General features: G+C 41.4%; 1 protein-coding gene across 7 annotated transcripts in view; it reads left to right on the plus strand.

The window, feature by feature from the left end:
* Positions 1 to 22,841, plus strand: part of LOC142472156 (beta-1,4-galactosyltransferase galt-1-like) — a 35,912-nt gene that overhangs the window by 9,183 nt on the left and 3,888 nt on the right. Inside the window, exons 2-3 of one of the 7 annotated variants that reach the window (XM_075579002.1) lie at positions 1,066 to 1,141; positions 6,949 to 7,557. The exons of 1 other annotated variant lie outside the window; for it this stretch is intronic. The gene's annotated coding sequence lies outside the window, so the exon portion shown is untranslated. Of the gene's footprint in view, positions 1 to 1,065; positions 1,142 to 6,948; positions 7,558 to 18,535; positions 18,752 to 22,841 lie in introns of all 7 variants that reach the window. 5 more of the 7 variants (XM_075578997.1, XM_075578999.1, XM_075579001.1 and 2 more) reach the window with 5 other exon arrangements.

The raw sequence follows: 22,841 nt of genomic DNA on the forward strand, positions 1-22,841 counted from the left end.
AACCCTTTCTAATAGCGCGTCTGAGATCAGATGCATTGTAAGGAACCCCAACACTCTCTAATAGCGCATCTGAGATCAGATGCATTGTAAGGAACCCCCCAACCCTCTCTAATAGCGTGTCGGAGATCAGATGCATTGTAAGGAACCCCAACCCTCTCTAATAGCGTGTCTGAGATCAGATGCATTGTAAGGAACCCCAACCCTCTCTAATAGCGCGTCTGAGATCAGATGCATTGTAAGGAACCCCAACCCTCTCTAATAGTGCGTCTGAGATCAGATGCATTGTAAGGATCACCCAACCCTCTCTAATAGCGCTTCTGATATCAGATGCATTGTGAGGAACCCCAACCCTCTCTAATAGCATGTCTGAGATCAGATGCATTGTAAGGAACCCCAACCCTCTCTAATAGCGCGTCTGAGATCAGATGCATTGTAAAGAACCCCAACCCTCTCTAATAGCGCATCTGAGATCAGATGCATTGTAAGGAACCCCAACCCTCTCTAATAGTGTGTCTGAGATCAGATAATTGTAAGGAACCCCAACCCTCTCTAATAGCGCGTCTGAGATCAGATGCATTGTAAGGAACCCCAACACTCTCTAATAGCGTGTCTGAGATCAGATGCATTGTAAGGAACCCCCCAACCCTCTCTAATAGCGTGTCGGAGATCAGATGCATTGTAAGGAACCCCAACCCTCTCTAATAGTGTGTCTGAGATCAGATAATTGTAAGGAACACTTGTAAATTCTTCTGTATTTGGTAAAATTTTCAAATGGCCTAGCATGAAAATTGCGGGGAACCCTTTAGGGATGGCCAAGGGTTCCTAAAAACCCCTGTTGAAACTGCCGTAGGGCCTCATCCATCATTGGCTTAGGGCCTCATCCATCATTGGCTTAGGGCCTCATCCATCATTGGCTTAGGGCCTCATCCATCATTGGCTTGAGAGAGTCAGTTCAACAGCCCATTTCAGATATCTCTCTTTTGATTTTGGATAGGGCATGTATTGGATACTCATACAACTCGGCAATACTTTTAATTAAGGTTCTCATGTCGCTTTTGTCATCAGCTCTCCACAACATCTGTATACCGAGCCTGGATCCATCGCGGCATGCAATCAGCGCCATTTGGAGATGAGCACATCGGTGAGGCCTCTTCACATCTGTAGGATGTTAAGCTGCTTAGGCTTTGCTAGGAGGTATCGCTCTTAGAATACGGTATCCAGGATTTTGTAGTAAAATAACCCATAACCCCTTGAGTGCCTCAAAACATACCGTGCATGCCCTAAATGCTGCCTCTCTAGGTACCCCCTATGAGGTGCCGGTTATGTCATACTAGAAATACTCATTTTCTGGGGAGAGATCGTTTTCCCCCGCTGCAGTATCCTCCATTTCTCTCCACGTCCAGGGGGTGGGGGGAGGGGGGCTGCTCTTGACTACGCGATCACATGGCTGAGTGCCGCCTCTCTTTGGGCACTCAAAGGGTTAAATAGCCTCCACCCTTCTGGAGCAATGAACTTGCGCAGCCATCCGGTAGAGAGCCTCAAATGCCACCGGAATGTGTCTTATTTTTGACATGTGACTCAGACACAGTTAACGCATAAACCATGCTACTGTCGTTCATTTATTCTGGCATTAAAAAGGCCATTTAGTCCAAGACAAACATAGGGATTTTTTTTTTGTTGCTCTCAGTTTATGCATTTGAAGCTTGGTCATAAACTGGTAGACTTTTCTAAATTCAAAGATTTGGGGAGCGCAGATTTCACATATGGGGGAAAAAAAATAAAAACAATATAGTGTAATCCGTCCCCAAATTATAATGCGCTGTTGTTGGAAAACCTCTGAAGTGGGGACTCTTCCAGACATAAACAGGCACTTCCAAAACTGTGGCAATAATTCCCAGGGGTTGACTAGGATTCCAATGAGTGCAGGTATACAGCTCAGGGGAGTGGAGGGGTCTTACTTCTCATGCAGTATACATGTGTTGATCTCAATGTAAAGAGAAAACGAACATAGTGAGATCCGAATAGAGGTAGTTTATATGTAAAAACTCTTTAAAAATGTACACTTAAACAGTGTCAGGTAAAAGTAGGCATCAAATTATAAAGTGTGTGTGTAGCGCAAAAATCTCACCGCCGCCGCCGCCATCATTCCGAAATCCCTCGGTCACTTCCAGTCTTCTGGTGCTCGAATGGCGGAGGAGACAGGGGCAGTGTAGAGTTAGACACAGACTAATACTTCTGTCGATTTTAAGGTTAAGTGGTCACGTGATGTCCTGGAGAGGTCACCTCTGGTCCCGTGGCCCCTCCAGCATTCAAAGGGTTAAAACAATCCGGATACTCTTTTCTCCTTGCCCCCCCCCCCCCCGCAGAGTATTATTTTACTTCCATAACGTTACGGTACGCCCTTTGATGTCCTGCTTTTCCCATTTGTACCGTTTGGCCTATGGAAAATAAATACAAAGTATCAAAATGATGCGCACGGAATCAAAAGCTGTGACCGGTTACGAGCAATCCTGTTTTTTGGGGGGGTATTTTTACCTGAACCGAGGGGGGTCCCCTGGACCTGTCCTGTAGTTTTCAAATAGCTGTGGACCCTCCCCACCCCCCATTTATAAGATGTAGTTTTTTGGGGGGCAGTTTTGACACATAAGTACAAAAATGGCCAACAGGATTACAGAGATAGGTGCAGGGTCAACACTAGCTTTCTATCAGCTGCAGGAGCGACCACTGACCACTGCGGCCAGTTTGAATCTTCCAGCTTGCCTGTTGGACAGCCGAACCGGGCAGCATCTCCGGACGTTGCTTCAGGCGGACTAATAAAACATAAGAAAAACATCTCCTTTTGACAAAGAGAAATAGAAACGCGCGTCAATTCTGACATCACAGTCTTAACAGCAAGACTGGCAACCCGGTCGCCTGTTTACAGCAAGTAGCGAGACTACCGCAGGAGCTGTGTCCGCCGCGATTTCCGGCTGCTACACCACACTCCAGTGTGGAACCAGGGTAAGATCAGCCTTGTCGCAGATATTTTTGACCCATTTTCTCAACTGCAGTCTCACACCCTCACCTACCTGAACTGTAGGGTCACATACTTTAGGCACAGCTGATAGTAACGGGCCCACACACTGAGGTACTTTGACTTGTGGTGTAACTAATTAGTCTCCTCAAGTGAGGCAAACATATAGATACTCCGTCCATAACTATTGGATCGAGAGAGATACTATGTTTTTATTAAGTACCTTTGCTCTCTTTTTTTGCTGATACAGTGGTTGTCTGTTTACTGTCTCATGTTGATACATGGATAACTGATGCTGTCCTAATCTTACATTGATTGACAAAGTAAATATATGCTTTGGTCTTTGATGATACAGTGATATTGATCAGACTAGTTAACTATTTGTAAACATGGTTATTGCTACATATAGATGCTAGCAAACAATTATACAGGTGCATCCTACTATAGTTGAGAGTGGTTGCCACCGTGAATACTTCACCGTTTGACTAATCAGTAGTTTTTTATACATTCTTATGCATTGTTACACAAAGCCGATTACCGCATTGTTTATAGATATATTTATTAAAGAGATATTTTTAACTAAAACCATTCGACATTACTGTACATACTGTAGGTATCAGCTTACTAATCTCCAGATACAATTGGATTATCGAGATCATGTATAGATCCACCTGGGAACCATTCCCAGTACATTTCTGCCACATCAGTTAACTAAGAGTGTTGAGTACACACCTGTGGGACCCTTTTTCCTGCCTCTTTTGACAGGTTCTTTTTGGGGTTAATGTGGTTACAGTATGTCTTAAAAATACAAGATATTGTCTAAATGACAGGTCAAGAGCCTTTGTGGGTCTATGCTGATTTACAAAGAAGGCTTAATTGGGGGGTTATCACGGATGGCCCATTGAAAGTGAAATCTGTGTAGTTTAGAAGGCTAGGGACGATAAACAGATCATGTGCGGTCAGCCTCAAAGAAAACTGTAACAGTCTTGAATTATCAATGTGCATCACAGCGAGGGGTGACACACAGGTTACAGGTTCTATTACACTTATCTGGTCAGAAAAAACACTATTCCTTATACTGTTTTGCACAAATTGTTATTATTGGGTTTTCTTCATCGTGATCACAAATAATTGTGAAATTGGATACGGTTTTAATTTTGAGAAATATACCTATAAGAAAACAGCCTCAATTGTGTTTTGCAAAAATCTGCTTTAGAAAAAAAATGGTCCTGTTTTGGGCGAATTTAAAAGTGAATACTATTATACGTTATTCTTTTAAAAGTATAAAATTTAAAACATCTGTTGCCATAAGCACTTTATTACCAGTCAATGCAATCATTGCTTTGTGTTTTATTGTATGTAACATTGAATGGTAGCTTGTAATATAATATTTATACAGATCAACCCTGTTATAGTGCGATCCGCTACAACACGTGCCCGCTTATAACGCGGTCTTAGTGTGGCTCCCGCTACAGCACAGCTTTAGGCACCAGAAATAACATTTCAGATGCCTAGGTTTTTTCCACGCCTGATAGTAACAATGTTACTCCAGTGGGTTTCTGGGCCAGGTGCCCTGGAAGGAGGTAACTTGGAAATATGGCGATGCACCAGCGCTTGCAGGACTTGGCTCAACCAAAAGGGAATTGGCATAGAATTGTTACCCAATAACACGTCTGTTTCTTCTAATGCAGAGGTGGCCAACTTCAGTCCTCAAGGGCCACCAACAGGTCAGGTTTTCAGGATATCCCTGCTTCAGCACAGGTGGCTCAATCAGTGATTGAGCCACCTGTGCTGAAGCAGGGATAGCCCTAATACCTGGAACCTTGGTGACCCTTGAGAACTGGAGTTGGCCACCTCTGCTCTAATGGCTTTAAAAAGTAAACACTAATACACTGTGCAGTGAAATATCAGAGGAAATCATCGTAACTGAAAATCCAGCTCGTCCAGTGGCAGAAGCTTCCGTGCCTAAAATGAGAGGATTTTTCCCCCAGCAAAAGACTGGGATCCCGTTGTTGGAGTTTTGTTTCGCTCGCTGCCCTGCCAGGAAAAGGAGCGTGATCCACCAAGAAAGAAAGTCTTGTATGAAATAGAAACTTTATTTTCGTAGAAGGGGTGGATACCTGTTTAATGTCTGCACAGTTCATAATCTGCCTTTCAGGGCCCTTCCAGCAGCCTAATTCTCAGATGAAAGGTACCTAAAATGCAAATTGTTCTTATATAGTTACATAGCTACATAGTTACATAGTAGACGAGGTTCAAAAAAGACATATGTCCATCAAATATTGATTTTATAGTCATTAGAGATTTTCTACATACCACTCCAGAAGTGTTAATATATTCATTTAATTATCCCGCCTCATGTTCTGTTGTCTGTGAGTTATCTCTATGTCTACTTTGCTGCAGAATACAGACATACAATAATTCACACCTAGAAGAGAACCTATCATTTGGTTGATGTTTATGCACACTGGACTTACTCACAGAATGAAAGGTGCTCTTTCTTAGTTGTGATTAGAGAGTTTAGTGGTGATGTTGACTCACAGGCCGGCTGTGATCACTAATTTGAAGTACCGAGACGTTGGGCAAACTGTGAGGCCGACACAAAGTTACCACATTTTTGGAAGGCTCAACCAGGACAGGTTTTACGTGAGCCAGGAATATATTAGAGAGAGAGAGTGTTAGGGGCAGCTGTAAAAGTGTATACTTCATTTAAAAAGAAAACGAGGAATTATATGAAGCCTTTATGTAATCTGCAGTTATTCCTGATCTATTTATTCTCTTCTGCAGACCTGTGCAAACTTAAACTGTTCCAGGTAAATCAAGACATTTGGCAGCTTTAAGCTGGCATCCAAGCTAACCTGCTCCCTTTCCTTTGACGGAACAGTCCCACTTACCTGCCAATGGAACTAGCTTCCTTAAACAGATTCAATCAGTCTGCAAGTTCAAAGTCCAGTTGTTTTTGACCTGTCCACTTGTCTGTTCGGCAATGATGAATAAGAAGATAGGCAAAAAATAAAATGGCTTTTTGCATGGGTAACAGCAGCTTCAAAAAACAACATTTGTAAATTCCTCCCACGGGTCAGGGGAACATTTAATCGTTTCAAATATAATACTAACACTTTCTTTTTCTTGAAAGGGTCTCAATATGCTACATTTAGGGGCGTATATAGAAAACGTCCCGATCATCCGCTTTGGTAGATATTAAATAACACCTTTTAATTCATTACCCCAGGGATGAAAAATCCTGGAGGCACCAAAAATGTACCTCGCTGTGCACAGTGATAACTGACCCGTCAATCATCACTGCGCCGCTCAGGGAGTAGTGCGGGTGAGCAGAGTGCAGGAGGCAGCAGAGGGGTGCGAAGGAGGGGGGGGGGGGCATTGCACTCCAGTACTCTGCTGACTCCTAAGTATTTTATGATTTTGTTCACGCCTGCATTATCCATATACAGTAACTACCATTAGTACGCCTTCAATACAGGCAGTGCCCCCTGTCATCCCCTCTCGCTGTGTGTGTTCGTGTGGAGTTTTCAGTTCTTCCTCTGCTTCTGCTGTTTGGAATACATACCTGCGCCACCTACGCTGAAGCTGGGATATCCTGACCTGTAGGGGGGTGGGGGGACTGGAGTTGAGCTCGCCTGCCATAATGGATATCCACAACTTTTACGTTGCTGTAAAGATGGCGGTCGTGGGACACCTTTCTCATGTATTGTAAGTCACTGGCTTCTCTCATACATTGCCACCCATTTATTTATTGGAATCGGTTGTAATTAGAAAGTTGTTAGTGGTAATAATGCCAGTCTTCCTTTCTCTTGTCTCTTCTCCATCGGCTGGCATTTATAATATTGCATGAGGTACCAAAACTTCACCCCCGATATGGTATAGTTGCAACTAAAATGTATTCCCACGAGTGAAACCCGTTTTGTAATTCTCAGGTGAACGGTACCTAAAATGCAAACTAGGTCAACAAAGACCAGGGTCGCAGGTGCGTTGAAACACATTTCTCCACTGCCACGAAATGTAAAAGCAGAGAACAAAGGAAAGAGGCTGATTCCTACATGTTCGTTTTTAGCCCCGACCAATAATTCACATGGCCGCTCCATCACAACAACAACTGTGATCTGGAGGCTCGGTGCTGAAATCACCAAACTTGGATTTGTTTCAAGAATGGCCGGTTACAAAGAGCCGAGGGAAAGTGGCCAGGAATGGATGCTAGTCTATTGTGATAGCTCTTTATTTGCCTTGGTGTGCAGTTCCCCGCTACACGCCGGATAGGTTTGCCTCTTCTGAATAAAAGAACTGGGCTTTCAAGAGAGAGAGAGAGAGAGAGAGAGAAGTTAGTACGAGGAGCATGCAGCAGGACACAGTCCCGGACATTCGCTTTTTGTTTTCCAAAGTCCTATAAAGAATAAATGGATGTTGATCCAGGGATTAATACGATTGCCAATTCCTGGAGTCAGGAAGGAATTTATTTTTCCCCTTATGAGATATCATTGGATGATATGACTCTGGGGTTTTTTGTTTGCCTTCCTCTGGATCAATAAGTAAGTATAGATATACGATAAAGTATCTGTTGTCTAAATTTAGCATAGGTTGAACTTGATGGACGTACGTCTTTTTTCAACCTTATCTACCATGTAACTATGTAACTCTACTATGTAACTAGAGGATTTATTTGCTGCTGATTTGATATTTTTTTCATAGGGATTATCTGCGCAGTTTGTACACGCGGATACAAAATAAGTTTCCAAGACTAGGTCCTTCTACTCACCAACTCACCATACTATTGGTAATATGACAAACTTAGGCTGATCCTGAAAGATCACCATACTACTATTCAATTGTATTCCATCATTATTGGAAAAATTAGGATATGATTAGGGTTTCTTAAAATCCATTGACATCAATGAGGGTTTTGGACTACATTGAATAAGCCCTTATGTTTACTGCTATTGTCTGTATATTTTTTTATATACTTACAAGACATAACTGGCTAATGTTTCTCTGAGGATTTTTTGTTTGGCTTCCTCTGCATCAATATAAATACAAATATTTATAGGGGCTATCAATGTTTCATTCTTGTGTTCCCCCCCCCCCCCTTGGTTCCTTTGACATTGTAGCATTACATCGATGTGTTTATCTCATTTCTTAGCATCCGTGATCATGATCGTCTATTTAGGTTTTGCTCTCTGTGCAATTTGTGGATTTGTTCTATGTATCAATATTACAAGTTACTTGACCTATATAATGGTTATGCATCCAGTTTTACATCTCATTTTTGTTTAATGCATCAAATAACCACTATGTTTGAGCTCGTATAATGACACACTGCATGGCTTATATCGAGTCATCTACACTTGGCCTCTTCAACTGGCGCGCGCCCCGCAAAGGGCCTTGATGTGGTTTTATAGACTCTGCCCATGCTAATTTCATACTAGTTGCTTAAGGAGCTAGTGTAGTTTTTTTTTTTTACATTGAAACTCACTTGTAACTTATGGTAATGTAAATATAGATGGCACAGATGTTATAAATGCCTTTAAAATTTTATTTTTACCACAAGTGGTATTTTTTGTCTACTTTAAAAACTTTGAAATACATTTGAAAGACTTACAAAATTACTGTATCAAAATGACATTACAATAAGTGTGTGGCAATTCTAAATGTTTTGTGACCTGTACTAACCAGAACTCCCTCCTTCTGTCTCTGTAACTTCTCCCCACTTACCACTTAGATTGTAAGCTCTTCGGGGCAGGGACTCTTTTTCCTATTGTTTTATGTCTGAAGCGCTTATTCCCATTGTGTTATAATATTATGTCCCGTGTATTGTAAAGCGCTATATAAATAAAGATACACACACATCTGGCCTCTTTAGAGAACAAGTTGAAGATCCCTCATCTGGATCTGTGGAGCACAATGTAAGTGAATACAAAGATGCAAGTACTGTGTTATGAAGTTGAAAGTTTTGCTTTAGAGTGGATAAACCTTTCAGAAGTTCAGTGTTTTTCCACTACTAACTGCGAATCTCTTTCCAGAACGCTGACATTTTCACACTGGCAGAATAACATATAACCACCATCCAAGAGAAGCAGAACAGCACGCTGAAAACATTTAGGACAGAATAAAAAAAAAAAAAAAAAAAAAAAGCGTATTTGCTTAACAATGTCACCCACATACTGAAGAAATGAAGAACTGAAACTTTCAGTTAAAAAAATATGAAGAACTGAAACTTTAGGTTACAAAAAATCACGTTTTTTTTATTTCTATGTTCCTATATAGAATGGAGAGGGTACATAGTGCTGTAGAGCTTTACAGAAACAAGTTTTGATTGTAAACTCTTTGGGGCTGAAAGATAAAGTGTATAGGTCACAAAGGTCAGAGTGCTAAATATTTGTAATCAGGTTTATCCACTTTAAAGTCAGCCATTAAGCCATTGCTTCTCTGAGGTTGCAAATGTAGACATACGAATTAACAGTGAGGCAGGCTACAGAAGTCCCTTCCCCTTAACTGGCGCCCCTTCCAGTGCTAATGTACATGGTCATACTAACATTTCGGCCCAATTGGTCCTCCGTCGGTGGCACTTCCCAGGTCCAGTCAGACTGAAACATTGTTATTATGGCATATATTAAAATGTAACCTTTATTTCATTTATTTTTGTAATTTATTTGGGTGTTCCCATTGAATCACCCCATCCGCTTAAAGTTTTGTAGCTATCTCTCTTTTTGAATGTACATTAGGTTACCATTTGTTTTTTTTACATGCGCACCCAGGCAAACTGAAAAGGTCATTGATGTTTATTGCATTATCATTGAATATAAAAAGACACAAGACACCGATGTAGAATGAATTGTAATATGAGGATTCAATGCTGGATAACACATCATAAAGCATGCTATAATTAATATATTTAACTTTTGAAGGTGCAGTTCCACTTGGTCTCAAACAAAATGTGCAGACTGCTTCCCTTTTTGATTCTCACCAATATAGCTCACTCTGAAATATTCAACTTTTTAAGCAACATTGATATACATTTTTTTTGTTTTTACAGGGGTCCTTCTAAAATGACCTATTTGGGCTTCACTATGCAGCTGTAGAATTGCTGTTGGGTATGAAGAGCTAACAACAGCAGCATGTGTTGTATTTCTGTGCCTGTGGATCTTGTAGATGTGTAGATTGGTTATAGGATGTAAAGAATAAATCTGTATATATTACCTACATATATATGGTGCGCAGGCAGAAGGGACATTGCAGCCGAGTGTTGGAGCTTCTCCAGTCAGCTGCTTGACACTGGTGTTCTAGTGAATACTGTCCCACTCAGCTTCTTACTTTGGGCACAGGAGAGGACAGGGTCAGTGTTTAACCGTGCACTGTTAAGCAGCTCAGATCCATGCCAGCAATATCTCTGCTCCCTCTCCACTGCGGAGACAAGGAGAGTGGGCTGCTGGGTTGGCCAGATGTTGGGGCCCTCTCCCCTGCCCACCTGCTGCCCACCAATGATTTAATCTACGGAGACCTATCGCATTGCTGCCTCTTACCTTTTAGGAATCTTCTTATCTTTCCACAACAGTGGTTCATGTGCCTGGTTAGCTGAAACCATGGCAGCCAAGTCAGTGTCTGCAAAGAGTCCACATCAGTGAAAACAACAGATGAAAGGATTGGTTACACTGTGCAGAGTGTGGGAGGGCGTTTTTTTTTTTATCCCCATAACATGCCTGGTAAAACTACATGCTTGCCTGCAGTGTGAAGGGAGACATTTCTATTTGTTCCGGGTCAGCTTTGCAAACGAGTTCTTGCCCCAAAGAACGGTGCGGTGGGATGTAGGTGCCCCGGGCAAAGTGAGATAACCTTCAATAAGGGTTATCTCACTGCAATCCAGCGCTACCTGACATTCGAGTCAGTGGCAGTTAATGCTGGGTCCCTGGGGGATAAACCGCCATGGAGACGGCAAAAGTGATTTATTCAAAGTCACAAGGAGCCGACACTAGGATTTCAGTGTGGTCCACCTACTTCAGAAGATATGTAGTTATTTTTTTTGTCTACTGCAAGCTAGTCTGGGCAATGAAACACATTGAGCGCGCAGACACGCACATGGGAATGACCGCTACTTACACACTAATAAGAGTCACAGGACAGACACCAATCCTCACCTCCCGCTACTCGCAGCTCTCCTGCCCATGCTGCGTCCTCCTCTGCTTGTCCTTGGCTCCAAGTCAATGACTGAGCCACCTGTGCTGAAGCAGGGATATCCTTAAAACCCGACCTGCCGGTGGCCCTTGAGGACTGGAGTCGGCCACCCCCTGTAAGTAGTGGCCCAAATAAATCCTTTTCTTCCGTTTAGATCGCATCCTAGATTCCCATGGAGCGTAGGACGCAAATCTACAGTGAAGGGAAACAGAAGAGGACGCCTTCTCTTCCGTTGCCAGGTTAAGGCCCGACGAGGCCACGTGACTTTGTTTAGCTGGAGGGGCCGTAGGATTACAAGGCTTAAAAGTTTAAAGTCACGTTTAACAATGTTGAGTGTTTTACTTTAAGGTAGAGAGCCATATGTTAATACTGGGGGTGCAATATTTTTTTGGGGGGCGTTTATATCGCTGTGGCGATGCAGTGTGAAATGACCCCGCGTCCATATTTGACACTCTAGGAAGGGGTTAGGGGTGGGGGGAGGGCGCGAACACGGGAGGAGTGCTGGCAAGAGGGCGCAGCGCCAAACGTTTGCACACCCGTGTTAATGCACGGATTTGAATCTCAGTGAACGCACCCACATCCTTAATGTACATTCTTTTCCAAACACCACACCCCGTTTCCTGCATACTGTGTGTGTTTGCAACGTGTGGGAGCCTTTGACTCTTTCAGGATCTGGTACCGTTTAGAACGGCATCAGGTAAAAGAATAAAATCCATTCCCAGGGGAATGTTTTGCTACCGTCAAGTTATCGTTTTTCTAGGAAATGTCTGTAGAAGCGGTGTCTTGTGTTTCAGTCACTCTCTGCATTGGGCAAAATCAGGGGTGTCCACCTGAAGTCCTCAAGGGCCACCAACAGGTCATGTTTTAAGCATATCTCTGCTTCAGCTCCGGGGGTTTAGCCAATGATCTGTTGGTGGCCCTTGAGGACTGAAGTTGGCCTCCCCTGGGCTAAATCATATGATCTTTAGATTTCAGAATAATTTCCTAAGATGAAGAATATTGTATTTGTTAAGCATAATATGAATGAAATGCTTTAGCTAGGTTGTTTCTTGTTGAATTTGACTACTTGTATTACTCTGACTGGGCTGTAATGGAAAACATGGCTATTTAGGAACATAATGCATACATTTTAAAGCAATCCCCCTCACCCAAGAAGCCTATATGAGTGTATCTATAAGTAATAACCATAGAATGTTAGTGTCCTTGTGTCTTGTCCCATGGACATGTCCTGCTCTTAAAAAAAAAGAAAAGAAAACGTTTTTTCGTGTTAAAAGCACAATTTCCTTAATCTCGAGCTGCTGAGGTTACCATGCAATCGGCCAGGGGTGGCCAACTCCAGTCTTCAAGAGCCACCAACAGGTCAGGTTTTAAGGATATCCCTGCTTCAGCACAGGTTGCTCAATCAGTGGCTCAGTTGCGTTTTTCTGGTATTTGGCGGATTGCAATCAGCCAAGTCATGCATTTATCTCCTGCCGCGCATTAAAACTAATGGTGCATTCACAGCAGGCAGGCAATCCAAAGCTTCATTGGAAATGTGTACTTCCTGCGCTCAAAAGCGGTGGCTCGAGTCCCAAAATGCTAGGAGCAAATAGGAAACCATTAACAATTATCCACCAGTGTTAAAGCAGCAATGCTGGTTCCATTTTTTAATTACAGGTTTGAAGCAGAGGGTCTTCAGAACTGAACTGCGTTGATTTCAGCTCCGGGACCCCCTGCTTCCAGAGATGCTTACCTCCGTAGGGGGTGCCGGTATCTCTGGCAAGTTTAAAGGTCCTTGTCATGCGGGTCAATAGGAAGCTGCAACAGATGACGTCGTGGCTTCCTATTGGCCAGCGGGACATTTAGACGCCACCATTATGTTAGGCACGCAAGTTCCCTTACCTGCATAGATACCAGCACCCTCTACGGAGGAAAGTATCTTCGGAAGCAGGGGGTCCCCTGAGCTGAAATTAATGGGGGATCGGCTCCAGAGAACCCTGTAACAAACAAAAAAATGAAACCTGGATTACTGTATTAAGCTGAAAGCTTTCACAAGCATCTCATTCCTGCTGGAGGGGAACTCGTGCAGGGAGATTGACGTTCATACTGACATTAGAATGCAAATAACCAGAGACACAACACATTTTTTTGTGTTCAGCTGATCACAATCTCTAAAGAGATTTACCTCCCAAACATGTTAACTCTGCTGGCCATTTCAAGTCCTTCCCATAATCCATTCAGAGCTACAGGTTCTGCTATGACGTGGTCTCCTTCCCCAAACATAGGACCCTTTTGGATATACTTTGAAGCTGCTTTTCCATGTCAGTGAAGCATTTTGAGCTTCATTCATTTAAATTAAACTCCACCACCCCCTCCCCTCCCCCCTCATGAGGCTAAGCCGCTTCACGGCTTATGAAGTATGTGAAATAATAATAATTATTATTTTAACATCGATTTGACGGCAGTTAAGAGCACTTGGCCACCTCGTCTGCCCAATTGTATTGTGTAACATCAGACCCTATTAGAACTCAAGAATTTCTAAATTCCCTTACTGCAGGGGTTCTCAACTCCAGTCCCCAAGACACCCCCGCTCCCCCCCAACAAGTCAGGTTTTCAGGACAGGTGACTCGATCCATCCCTGCTTCAGCACAGGCAGCTCAATCACCTGTGCTGAAGCTGGGCTATCTTGAAAACCTGATCTGTTGGGGTTTTGAGGACTACAGTTGAGAACCCCTGCCTCACTGTAACCACCTCTGCTGGGAATCTATTCCATGAATCCACCACCCTATCCTCACATTTCCCCGAGTCGGTCACCCTCCAGCTTCAGAGCAGGACCTCATATTCTAGTATTTCTCTATGAAATATGCTTCCCTTCTGCACTTTGTTGAAACACTTATGTATTTGAATGTTTCTATCATATCCTCCTCTTGCATGTTTCCTCTAAGCTGTACATATTAAGGTTATTCCGTCTCTCTCTTGACCTAGGCTCTCTCTCGAACTACCGCCCTATTCTCTTCTCCCTTTTGCCTCCAAGCTACATGAGCGACTTGTACACACACACGCAGACACCGACACACTCTCTCGCTCCTTACTGTGGGTGGAGGCCTCCGGTGCTGCAGCAAACCCGTCGACGGAGGTGGTAGTTAGGCTGAGCTACTGGGCATGTCCAACTTCCATCACCGACACACGTGCATGTGCGGCGTGGAACCTCCACTGATGGTCGCCAGGGAAGAGCTGTGGACCGGCTAGAGTTTGGGCACATCTTCCAGCGCTGGCTGGGCCTCCCACACAGCCGGGACAGTTGTCCCACTCTCTCCCCATTGGCGGCCCTGCGTGGAAGTGCCAGCCGGCACTGAGCGACCCGTAGCTACAGAACGAGCCTCGGGTTGCTGACCCCTGCTCTAACATCTGATGCTGTGAGAAACAGCTTCTGTTTTTATACAAAAAGACACATAAAAAAGACACATCTATACAATATAAAAACTGAAGACAGTAGCTTTCCTCTGAACAGGACCTATAATTTATATTTTTTGTACAACAGCCTAGATCTCAAAAACAAACATCATAACCCTGACAATTGAGTGCCACGGCATTGATAGCCTAAATATACGTGCACTTTCGCCTTCCTCAGTACGAACACGCATGTTTAAACCTGAATCAGTTGTGGATACACGCCTAATATTTAAGATTTCCCCTTTCAATATATGCTTACCTGATAAGCAGAGACCGGGACGTTCCTTACAGTCAGCAATGCCGAAAGGGTTAAAAAGGCATATACTTACCAAGTGATTGCCCTATAAATAACTCCCCCTTGAGAGAGCCAGCCCATTGCCTTGAGAAAGTGTTTAAGCGAAACGTACGTCGGCAGTCGGCAACGTCCACTTGATATGACGTCATAGGGAGGGAGACTTTAATGATGGCAAATCCTCCCGCAGATGCATGCTTACGAGCGGTTAATTTTACTCTGTGTTTTTATGTTTCTTCCTTATATTTCTATAGGGGAACCGAGATAAGACAGAGGATATCCAGGGTTCATGCTCCCCTCATTTGCCCTACGATATATACTTACCTTAAATTAGCGTCCACCCGACCGGGGTCTGCACGATTCCCGGTTCGGGCCGGTCTCACTATATGTGCCATCGTATAGATGATTAGGAGCATGGTGCACCAGTTGCAGCTACATCTTTACATGTCCCCATACGATGGCGCACTACACAGCAGTGCGGGAATGGACAGAGCATTATAGCCTTGGGAGAAATGCTTGGGGTATTTAGCTCTATCTTAAGATATACACGTGGACATAAATACCAGCAGGATAGCTATAAATTGCTGCCTTTGTTGGAGACAATTTCTAGCCATAGGAATTGTACCATTAGGCAATCTATAGTGCCCCACAGCTGCACTTGCAGGTACTGTCCTCGGTACACGTGATATACATATCCTTGTACTTTCCAGGATTATCAATAGCACTAAAGTGCTGAAGGGCAGAGCAGTATTTGACTAGCTCTTAAATGTTAGCAGACATTAAACAATCAATTTCTCTTTTAATTTATTGAAGCGTCTATTGTGATATTTATTCACTTGCAAAAGCCTTGACATATATGTATATATTTTAAACATTGTTACCATTAAAGTTGCATTTTAAGTTTCACAACCAAACATGGAGTGCTTCCTATACTTTGATCTCTTTTTCTTTGGGTCCGTTCTATGCTGATAACACCTACATTTACCCAAATGTATTGTGTCACCAACTGTCTCTCCGCAATCTCCTCCTGTATGTCCCAATGTTACCTGAAGCCTGACGTGTCTAAATCAGAACAACTAATCGTTCCCCCCCTCCACTGTCACACCCAAACTTTTCCACACTGTCATTAATACCACAAATCTCATCAACATCCCAAGCCCGCTGCTTTGGGGTCATCTTTGACTCTGCACTCTCATTCAGTTCGTTAATACGTCCTGCCTTCTCCACCTCTGAAATATCGCTAGAATGTGCCCCTTTCTCACTCATGACGCAAGTAAAATCCTAAATCACTCGCTCATTTTGTCCCGCCTTGCTGCGAGACTCACCTATCTCACTCACCGCTCCACATCTGCTTCTCTACTATGCCAATCCTACACTTTCTTCCCATATCCTCTAGAGTTAAATTCCAAATCTTACCCCTGATTTACCAAGCTCTTGACGATGCTGCTCCCCCCCCTTACACCTCAGCCCTCATCTCCAATTACACACCGCTAAGTGCTTCCTCCATTCTGTCCACGACCTTCACTTCTCCTCTTCCTTATTGCTTCCTCTCACTCCCACCACTGAATCCGCGGATTGGATTCTACAAATCCGTCCACGGGTTGCAGAATCCACGGAGTGTATTGGTAATAACAATAAACAATGCCCAAAATGTGAATCGCCCTTTCTGACATTGATCCACTGAAATCCGTGGACCAAAGGAACCGCCCGATCAGCTGCAGATCCAAATTCGCAAACAAAATTTGCCCGTCTCTAGCTCCCATCTAAAATACTTTGCCCCCGTGCTGCACCCTCTCTCTGGCATTCCCTACCACGCACCATCAGACTCTTCCCAACTTTCAGCCATGTAAAGCTCCCGGAAAACATACCTTTTTAAGGATGCCTATCTACCATACACCTAATATACACCCCCTCCCCGTCCCCCTATTGGGATCAGCTGTGCAGCTGGACCACACTTTATGCAACCTGATGCCCCTAGCATCCACCCCCCAAGCTTAATGGGATCAGCTGACTGGACCAAAGTTCATCCTGATGTATACTCCGTCCCTACCATCTGTTTCAACATTGCCCCTTATTCCCTCTAGATTGTAAGTCCCCATGAGCGGGGCCCTTATTTCCTTTTGTGTCATTCTGTTTATGCAATTTATAATCACTCTGTTCCCCCATTGTACTACTGCGGAATATGTTGGAGCTTAATTAATAAACGATAATAATGCCATTAATCTTGTATTTTGCACTTTTTGGCATTTAATTGTAGTTGCCACACTCTTGACCATTCCTCTCTTCTACATAAATCATTACCATTTTTTACCTCCCTCCTCCCCACCCCCCATCATATGGCGCTTGGGGGGTGCAGGGAACATCAAACGGGCAGCCTAAGGGTTAAGTTAGCCACAGGTCAGGTCAGTAGATTGGTTTTATGTAAGGATGGGCACAGTCATAATTTCCAAATCCGAACTTCGAAAACGCAAACCTTAGCAAAACGTTTCACGTGTCAACACGGTTTTCTGCATTGTGAGGGTTTTATTTTTTTTTTGCATTTTTTCCCAATATTATTTTCCCAAATCCAAAACACGAGAATGCTTTATAGCTCGAAAACACCAACAACGGAAATGAACGTTATGACAGTCTTCATGCATTATAGCAATGTATCTATTGCTGACAGGAGGAAGTTAATGGCCGTTGCTAGAAATGATGATCATTTATGTTTAAAGTGGCGTTGGCTCTTGTCGTGTTTTTGTTGTCGTTTGAATAAATGCAGCAGTTCCTTACCTTTCAATGCAATTATCTAAGCTGCTAATCGATTCGTTCTCCGTTATGGAGCGGCGAAGATTCTGCTTTTTAGGGCACCCAATATGGCCGCCTAAATAAAAAGAGGAAGTTGTTCGTGTGGGCTCCTAAATGGTTGCTATAGCAACCCAAGAACGCTTAATACAGGAAAACTCATTAAAAAGGACATTAAAAGTGCGGGGAGGGGGGTAGTACGGATTTAAAAAAAAATGCTATATATTATTGTGAAGATTGAGATAATGTGAGTGGCTATCATCACCTCCATTTTGGCCTAAACCACCATTTTCTGAGTGTTTACTATATGAATGTATATTTGTCTCATTCGTGAATGAATGAATGAACTGTGAATGTTTGAATCTGCAGAGTATCGCTCCTAGATATAACTAACCCTTTTAAATTCCTACAAGGCAGGCAAGAATTGAAATAGCATTCGTAAGCGATTAGACATTCCTGCTGATCTGAGTTCTTTCTTATCTGACAGCCACAGCATACATACAGGGCTGAACACAGTAACTCCCTTATGTCACAGGGTTGGGAGGCCCACATTATGGTAAATTATCGATAAGAATATAGCAATGTAAAGCATATATATGTATCAACTAATATATTTTTGCATGTCATCATATCATCACTTATCTGTAAGCCAGCCCCCTTAAGGGGTGTATTACTCATTTTGAAATGTATTAAAAATGTGATACTAAGCAATATGTTGTCAGAGGCCTGAGTTCTTTCTTTGAACTCTTGTCTCCCAAATTGTGCCTTGGTACAGATAAACTCATGTGTTACTTTTTGAACCCTGTATTTGACTCATTGATCTTATTTCTAAGCTTTGACAGATGGCCCCCGAATAGGGACCCCAATACCTCGGGACCAGGAGACCCCAGACGGAGCAGCTGCCTACATTACTCAAACGTGCACACTTGGAATAAGGTATGGCTTTATCCTTTTTAACAGAAAAAGCCGTTAGATTAAAGTTTGAGTAATCTGTAGACAGTTTGTTCTTTATGGGCAACCTACCTGAGTGACGGGACACCCTGTATCACGTGAGTTTATCAATATTATACTGATCAGGTATTGTTATTGTTGTTTTTGTATTATTGCCATAAACTCAGGTTATACCGTGTGCCGCTAAACGGCAGGGCCAAGTAAGGGCCCGGAAGGTATAATAATTAATAAGGTGTTAAGTCTCCTAGAACTTGGGGAGAGAACTATTGTTAAGGAACAGCAGGTAACTGTTTTTAAGGCCACTGCTCCTTAGCTCTATATTCTACCAAGTAGTGGGCACCTTATTGGTACACGATCGACTGGCGTTGATCGTGTAATACAGGAGAATTATGGGGAACCTACATTCTCAGTCGCCGGCGAAGGGTACGTCCCTTGAAATTATGTGTGGACTTTATGGCAATAAAATGTTTTAAAAATGGATATTTAGTGACGCAGAATATATTGAATAAGAAGGAAAGTGAAACATATCAGGCTCTGTTTTAAAAATAACTGCAGCATTATTGGACCTCCCTTTTTTCTAATCCCCTTTTCCTCATCTCCCTTCCCTCACCCTTTTTCACTGAAAGGTCACAGGAGTTGCATGTCTGTGAGGCACAGGAGTTGCATGTCTGTGAGACATGGAAGTTAATTAGTAACCTAGGAAGAAATGGCTTGAATTTAAGAATGTTAAAGTAGTTCTTTAGGAATGAATGCATTAATACTGCATGGAAGAAAAAGAGGACATCCTCTTTAAATGTTTTTTGTTTGTTTTTATCTTAGAAAGCTCATAGAAACTAGTTTGATGGCATAATAATATACATGTCATGGAGTAAAGTGTTTGTATGCCACTCCTCTGATAGTTAATGTATGTATGTATGAATGTCTTTATTCATATAGCGCCATTAGTGTACATAGCGCTTCACATTGTCACTTGTTGTACTAATCATAAAAATAACAAATAATCTCTTGTAAAAGGGTCATTTAAGTTTAAACCCTTTTGTCAAAGTGTATTAAGCCTGCTGCCATTTACAAGGCATGACAGTAGCATTTAAAATAAACCTAGGAAGTATTGTATGTTAAAGTCTGTTAGTGTAATATTTTAAAAGAGAATGAAAATTTGGCAGTTGTAAAAAGAAGTAATTTCACCCTGACTCAAATATGAATTTGTATTTTTTTCACAGTAGCACATGTTTGTTCCTGGGCGTAGGAAATACTGTGTTACAATATTTAAATGAAGTTTTCAATTTAAATTTTATGTGCTGATTTAGAGGAGTCAGGACTAAAAGCAAGGTATATCTAGAATGCAAAGTTTTAAAAAGTAAATGTTTATTTTTTATTTAAACAAAAAGAAAGAGTCTGATCTTATGGAGTAAGGAAGCTTTATTAAGTTTTACTCTGGCCCACAAGATTAAGATCGTGTTGGAGTTTTGTAGAAAGAAGAATGAATGTTGATGGAAGATAAACTCAGAGAACGTGTGTATGTGTCTGTGTGGGTGGGTGTAAGAAAGATAAGGAATTATAAATATATAGTAAATAAAACAATAAGATTTATGTTTTATAAGAAGGGTTGCAAAGATGGTTTTGTGTTTGTTTTTGTGTTATCAAGGTTTTTCTGTTCAAACTTATAATAGGAAACTAACGGTTTGTTTTCTTAAATACACTGCTCGTCTGATTTTTGAACAGTAGTCATTTAAAAGAGGGAAGGTTAAAAGCAGCCAAGTGGGCTGGCCCCCCTCCTCCAGCTTAAGGAATGTACAGAGACCACGTTCCAGGCATGAAAAGTTAACTAGAAACTGAGAGAAAAAAAATAAAAGAAATGTTTAAAAGCAGCTTAGTTATAGTATGGGGAAAGAGAATGATATTGTAATTTATTTATTTTTGGGACTGAGTTTGCAGGATCAAACAGGTCTGTTTTGGGTTTTTATCTTATTTTTTGTAAAGTTCATTTTGCTCTGTATCAGAGAAATGTGAAATTATGCTTATTTATTGTGCTTTCTGTTTTTTGAATCTATTTTAGGATAAATACCTCATAGTTTATGAAATGCTTTAGATGGCATAGCTCCCATTATGTAGGAATTATTACAAGAAGGGGTTATAATCCCCACATGCAGTATCCAAATTACCTCTACGCAGAAACCAGTAAACACATTTAAATTCCACTTGTTCTATGTTTTTAATTCTATTTGTTATAATTGTTTCATTAACAATACAATAATATTTAATATGTATTTCCGTATTTGAACAGTGTCAAAAGTATACTCAGTACTTCACAAAGCGTACAATATAAACGAGTAAGCATAAAATCAGATATGAAATAATTTTTCCTATAAAGTTAACTGCATATGAGATGTATTTTTATAACTTTTAACCATTACCTCTCCTTTCCCTCCAAAAGGTGTCTTAATTTGAACCCTGATCTATAGCCTCTCATTTTAAAGAATGCAACTGTAGGCTATCTAGAATTTATTTTTTAAAGCAGTAGCTATTGTCAAATTCATGATATATATATTTAAATCTCAAGCTGCTGATGTTTTAAATACCATCATCCTTTGTCGTATGTTGTTCACATGTCATAGGATTTGCATATGAACAAAAGAGAGGATAATTTATATGATTTTCCATTACACACCTGTCTATATGCGGACTCTGCCTATTTTGTTCATTGCAACATTACCTTATGTGTGTTGTTTTGTTATTTATCCTTGAATATTCCTTGCCGATATGACTCCATTCATATTGTGTTGTGTTTTGGTGCTGTCTACTCATTGCTACACATAGCAACATGTTATTTCATGAATATTCATGTAGAGAGGGATATACACCATCTCTTTACATTTTCCAGCATAACTATTGGATAGCTTTATTTTGAGTCTGTTTGGGAACTAAGAATTCATGTGATGAGCTGCTACTATGCAGTGTTTTGTGGTGAAGCTAATTAGCATTGTTAGTATATTATGGTCACTGGCCCCTCATGTTCTGATAGGGCTTTGTGTTTATATTAGCATTTTTGTTTACCGTATACTGTCTGTTTCGTTCACATGGGGACTCTTTTATTTATGATTTATTAGTTGTCATTTTATGCATTTTGTAAGTTTTTAGCTTGTAAAAAAGTTGTATACGTTTTAGTTGTGTTAAAGTTAAGTTTATGTGGATATTTCCCATTTGGTCTGTAATAAATTTGATATTAGTGGTATTAGTTATTTAACTGGTACTTTATGTATATTTTACATAATACAATGAGTGCAAGCTTTAGGGACTTTTAGTAACAACCCCTTGTCACTTATCAGTGTTCTCTTACGATACTTTCCTATGCACCGTTGATTTCTTTCTTTTGTAAGTTGGTGAGCAAGGTATTTTTGTGTTTATTTTATACGCGGATGCCAAGATAGTGGTGAAAAACAAAAGAAAATTTGAGCTGATACTAAATTATAGTGGTTAAAAGCACTCTCCTTGTGCTTTTATTAATGAAATGTTTAAGTCTCTCCAAACTTAGGTGCAGCTTATACAGTCTACCAAGGAGAATACAAAGCAGCATCATCGCAAGAAAAAAGTGCCGGCACCACCGTAAACAGTTAACAAAGATAAAGAATCATCAAGCCAGCGTTTTTTACCAACTGTTAGTGTTTCTAGGCACAATAATCCTAGAACATTTAACCACCAAGGAATTAAGACTTCAGGCAAGGCCCGGTCTTAAACGAACAATTTGTTTTTTCTGAACTCAATATTATCAAGGCCCGGACTTAAATGAACAATTTGTTTTTTCAGGACTCAATATTATTTTTTATGCTTTAGAGTGTGTTTTAAGATGTATGCCCTGCTAGGCAAGATCAGCCTACACCATCCAGATGATGATAAGGGATGATCAGTTTTGAAATATTTGTAATGTTCATTGTTTTATGGTCACATTATTTTGCAGACAATCATACAATCTTGCACAATGCTGCACAGGTTAATGGGTCACAAGGGAATATATACAATGAATCCCTGCCATACTCTAGTGGCCCCCAATGACGTAAGAGAGAATTACATTTAACCTCTTGAGTAGGGATACCTTACACTAATGCCGAATTTAAAATGATGAAATGTTAATTTGAATTTGTTTACAGGAAACTTTTCTAAACCGAATTCCACTGGTAAATGAGGTTCCTG

Source organism: Ascaphus truei, chromosome 21, assembly GCF_040206685.1.
Source record: "Ascaphus truei isolate aAscTru1 chromosome 21, aAscTru1.hap1, whole genome shotgun sequence".
NCBI classification, from domain to species: Eukaryota; Metazoa; Chordata; class Amphibia; order Anura; family Ascaphidae; genus Ascaphus; species Ascaphus truei.